This window comes from Anguilla rostrata, chromosome 2 (assembly GCF_018555375.3).
Source record: "Anguilla rostrata isolate EN2019 chromosome 2, ASM1855537v3, whole genome shotgun sequence".
Taxonomy (NCBI): domain Eukaryota; kingdom Metazoa; phylum Chordata; class Actinopteri; order Anguilliformes; family Anguillidae; genus Anguilla; species Anguilla rostrata.
The window spans coordinates 37994860-38000572 of record NC_057934.1 but is presented as its reverse complement, the minus strand read 5'-3'; positions in this window follow the sequence as shown (position 1 = coordinate 38000572).

The window sequence follows — 5713 nt, the reverse complement described above, 5'->3', positions numbered from 1 at the left end:
TACCATTGAGCTGATTATTTTATTATAGTTCTTTTATGGGCAGGTTTCTATATGGATTACTTAATAGGGTTTCAACAGAAAGATGTTTATGTAAAATTATTTATTAAAATAGTTTATGTAAAATGTATTGATGTAAATATGCTGATAATGCAATACATTTAGGCTAAATGTATTACATTATCAGCATATTTTCATCAATACACACAGTTATTTTACATAAACATCTTTCTGTTGTAACCCTTTATATTCCCTTCCCCTTGTAAATAGTTGGTCCTTACCTGAGCTGATAACTATTTTCTATTACCAAGAGCTCAAACAAAAAGATACATCTCTTTTAGTTTAAATAAAAAAGCTTAAACACTTAAGTTTAAACGCATATCCATTGGTCAGAGGTAATGTGTGAGGGACATGTACAGTGAGCTCCATAATGTTTGGGACAAAGACATTCTTTTTTTTTTCTTGATTTGGCTCTGTGCTCCACAATTTTTGTAATCAATATTTGTAATCAACCATATTAAACCATATTAAATTCTTGAGTGGTTAAAGTGCAGCTTTTGTCGAAGGGTATTTTATACATTTTGGTTTCACTATATAGAAATTGCAGCCCTTTTTATTCATAGCTCCCCTATTTCAGGGCACCATAATGTTCTGGACAAATGGCTTTGCAGGTGTTTCTGACTAGTTCAAATGCTTTTTCCTCTTAGTGCAGGTCTAAGAGGGTTTCAGTATCTAGTCTTGTTTCTAAGATTTTGATTGTCTTTGGAGTCTCTCATCAGCATTTTTCAACATGACAACCAAAGTTGTGCCAATGAAAGTCAAGGAAGCCATTATGAGGCTGAAAAATAACAAAAGAACAGTCAGAGACATAGGCCAAACCTTAGGCTTACCGTAAAAATCTATTTGGAACATCATGCAAAAAGAAAGCTCTAGTGATCTTGGTAGTCTCAAAAGGCCTGGTAGGCTAAGAAAGACCACTACAGTTGATGACTAAAGAATTTTCACCATAATAAAGAAAGAAAAAAAGATGTCTAAATGATCAGAAACACTCTTCAGGAAGCAGGCGTGGACATGTCAGTGACTACTGTCTGCAGAAGACTTCATGAACGAAAGAGAAGCTACACCGCAAGATGCAATATTTAGTCACAAAAACAGGAAGGCCTAATTACAGTTTGTTAAGAAGAACCTAAAAGAGCCTGCAGGGTTCTGGAAAAAAGGTCTTGTGGGCATATGAGTCAAAGATTCACTTGTATCAGAGTGATGGCAAATCAAAGTGCGGTGGCAAAAAGCAAGTGCACAAGATCCAGAGTACCCCCTCATCTGTGCACCATGGTGGTGGGGGTGTCATGATTTTTGGCTGCCACAGGTACTGGCTCACTTTTCTTTACTGATGATGCAACTGCTGATAGCAGCAGCAGAATCAATTCTAATGTGTACAGACCAGATGGCCAAAACTGGTCTGTGTTTCTGAAGGTCACTTCCTTGTCTTGTTGAGAGACGTTGCTCACTAGTGCCAGTGCAGTAGGCTCCAGTATAGGTGTTTCAGCCACTTGTTTCAATGTAAGTAAATGATATGGTAAAAGTACAAAGTCAATCATTGTTTTCCACAAGAAAAGTAAACACAATTGTTGTTTTTATTTGTCTAATGTTTCCCCATATGCTGATTTGTTAAGTTATTGTGCTATTTGGACAAGACAGTAATATTTTGTATCTCAAATGCTTAGTGGATGACTGGACTTAATGTCCCTGCTGCACAGTCTCTGGCTCCTATTTGTAAAACATGGCAGCGCTCACAAACTACACTTCCGAGGCTTCAAATCGCTTTTCACCAAGCCTATGGAGGGTCAGTGGGTGACGTCACAGTGACTTTGTCCATATTTTTCCACAGGAGCATCTTATCTGCTCAAGTTCGGGCAAACGCCTCTAAGCTCATTGAATGGTGCTTCATCCTATAGCAAGACAATGGGCCTCATTAACAGCACATACATACAATCAAATTTGATCATTAACTGCTTTTTGACTTTCCCACAAGCATTTTGGCATTCATCATTTTTGTTCTTTCGTGAGATCAAAATGTGTTAGAAAGCACACGTACAGGCACACGTATAATGAATTTAAGACTGAATACTAGATAACTGCATCCTCTAGTGCCTGAAAAGCCACTCCAATATTTGCAGTTGGGTTGTGTTTCAGTCCATTTGAGGTAAATTCTGTCTGATCGGAATTGATTTTGTGACACCTATACAAGAAATATATTGCAACAATAACAGGTGCAAATGGAGCAAACCACAGAGGATTATGAAATGTACTGTAGCTGATAAAGTATTTATGGAGTTTTCCCCCTTCTCAGCAGTTATTGACTCTGTAATTAAGGAAAAGGAGTGAGACGATAGATCAGTGACAGCCTGGGAGTCAGGTGGAGAGCCAATCAGATCTTGCCATGCAGGACCACCCTCCAATTACATGATCATCTCCTACACATTTAGACTTCCATCCCCCTCCTATTCCCCACTCACAAAAAACATTTCTCAGAGAAAGGCCTATGAAGGAAGCTGGGCCCAGATCCTTTTTAACAGGGCGCTCAGGTTTCACCAAGCGTTGCTCATGTAAAATGTTCAGATGCTATCCAGTATTGATCGCTCGTGCAGTCAATGTGGCCACATCCTACATCCAGCAGCAGGACCCCCTCTAATTAATGAGCCCTTATTAGAGAACCAAATATTAATTTCAGATGTATTACCCAGTGCCACGCAATCCGGGAAACCTTATTACCTCTCTGTTATTTGTGTAGTAGCTGCACACTTTCAAGGCATCTGGTTTCCTCTCTGTCACAAGTTTAAACCCTTTTCTTGCAGCAGAGGGGAAACCAAACACCTTCTGTTCCAAACTTTCAATTCTCAGTTTCAATCCTGCAAACCTATATAGAATAAGCCAATCTGTGGAATGAAACAATTTGTTTTGGCATAGCGAGGCAGAACTTCATCAGGTACTAATACAACAGTAATACAGCTGTGGACAAGAATTATGATGGAGCTGGTTTGGTGCTGGCACAGACTATGGGTCTATGTGTACTTGAACCCGGCAGGCCTAGGGAATGATTTGGTTTGTCCTGAAAGCACCATATGTTTTTTATGCTTGCCGACTGGAGAATGGGACATTGGCTGTGAGTGGTTACCTTAAAGGCACATTTAGAGAAGAGATTTCCTAAAAAAAAGAAAAGGGCAAACTAGGTAATTGTCTTAGAAATCTCTTTGCTAAACGCTGTGGACAACTTTAAAGTACACAAAAGGCTCTCTGCCAAGGAAAGTGGCCAGAATTTGAAAGGAAAGTTTTTTTTCTCTAGGCAAATATTCTTTCCAGTATTTTGTGTTGAATCATCTGAATGACCATCTGAATCAAATGCAGTTCAAAGATGAATGTAAGATAAGTGCTGGATGCAGATCTGCTGAGAGAGTGCCCTTGTGTGTAGTCTTACAATGAAATGTGATGATTCCCAAGTCCTGCATGCCCTGTGCTCTGCCTTCAATTGCAACATGTCAACAGGACTGTAAAAACAGTGATTAGTTACACATTATATACACTATGTACATACTGCTTTAAAGACAGACCAGGAAATTCATCATATCTATGACCACTTCCTTATAATGAGGCCCAATACAGCTTCTCACGTTTCTCCGCATAGCACTTACTGTGCATCAGCAGCTGCTGTTTTATTTGCCAGAATGTTCTTTTTCATCCTTCTTTTCAGAGCACAGGAGTTTTCTGCCTGTAATGGTCTCTGATATGTAGGAAAGTGTGTTCAAGTATAGAACCTTTCTATAAATGCATACAAATTAAAATGATCATTGGCTAGGTTGTCATCTACTTAGTGAAAGCAGCATTGTGAGGTTGGACTCAATTTAAGTCAATGAAATGTCGAACCTAATCATTCTTGTGGAAAAATATCTTTTGATAATTTAGAAAATCTGATTATTTTGTAAAAATGCCTTTTATCAGTACATCTACAGTAAAGTATTGTTTTGTTCATATTATGTTTATGCAGCCATTATATTCACCAGTTATGGGAATGTTAAATAGCATCTTTGCAAATCCCATACTGCCCCCAAATGGTGCACCCTTTGAGTGCATTTGTTGTGCGTTAATTATCTCTCTCACTAATGGAATTAATGATTAATGCACTAGATTCTGTCTTTAGTGAGATTAGGAAGTGGCATGCCTAGAGTCTCCTCATCCATTCTTTGTTTTTCTCTGTCACGTCATGGGTTCAAGTTTCAGTTTACTAAAAAAAAGCAAAAATGGGAATAATTGCAGTTATATCAAAATATAATCCCCATTCTAGCAGCTCATTGCTGTCAGCTTTGATGATCTTTTTCCTGCCTGCTTATCCTGTAAATTATGTACACTTGTAACAGAAAGCTGTTGTTTTATCTGGATTTGGACAACATGGACAGTTTATTAGTGAAAAATAAATTCCCATTTTTCTCAAAACTATTACTTTTCTTTATATGCTCCCATCTATGTCAATGGATCTTGATGTCTGAAGATACTTGTTTTGTTGCCTCTCTTACTTACAGCCTTTAACCTGTGATCAAGTACTGCATGTACACCAGCCCAAACATAATGTTTCTCAAATAAATGGATTGAATTGAATTTGATCCTTCCAAATCAAACCCACCCAAACAGACTGAAACACGCAGGATGTGATGTTAAGAATCCCTTGTGCCCTTAGGTGAGCACTTACCTGAGATTGCCTAGGTGTTGAGGTTAGCAGTGAGTTGACATGATGAGGTTTTCAAGTGGGCAACCTCCTTCCTCAACATGTCATTCGTTAGCCCATTAGTCCATCTCTGGAGGGCTCAACAAGTCCAGAATCCCGGATCACCCCCCATCATGTCTTCCTGATTGCTTTATGTTAATTTGGAAGCCCAGGTGAGGTCTTTCCTTTTGAGCCAGAGAGCCATTTTCTGTGGCCTGTGAAGCAGCCTTAATGGATTGCCTGCAAAGTCATGGACCTTTTTTTTTTTACCAGCCTGATGCTTGTAACCACAAAACCCCTGCATCCCACTAACACCAGACAGACCTTGGTTTTCCAGCTGCGTTGTTGTGCTTCAACTGCCAGCTTCATAAATAGTGAAGTCTCTTTTGTTTGTATGCCTCATCCACTGCATCTTCCATCTTCCACTATGAGTTCCACAATATAGACAGTTGGCAAAGTGTTGGACCAGAGCACCGGGTTGCAATCTCTCGTGAGAATACTAGGCACCGTCTAATGCCTACTGGCATTTTCCAGTCATATGCTGCATTCAGCAGCCCTGGTTCTGGTTTTGAAGAGGGGTTCTTGTGTCTTTTTCTCCTTCAGGGATGAAGGATGTTGGCCTTAAGAGGTTTGCTGTTCTGGGAAGTAAGGCGTCAATGGTTATCATTGCTCTCAAGGCCTGAGTCCAGGCTATACAGGACCAGACTGGGCCTTCAGATGTACCTTCCTTGTGTGAGGCTTACAGTGCATGATGTGCCAGACAGTTGCATCTGTTGGGCATAGGGTGTATGTTCCTTGAGACCAAATTAATATTATTGTCTAAAGTGTGTTGTATAACAGGATGTAGTTTTGTGCCAACAAAATGCACAAGAAGCCATGATTCATACTGGTGTCCGCAGACTGTATTATCTACTGGAGGCGCACTCGCAGTTTTATTTCCAGCCCGGAGTGAATAGATCT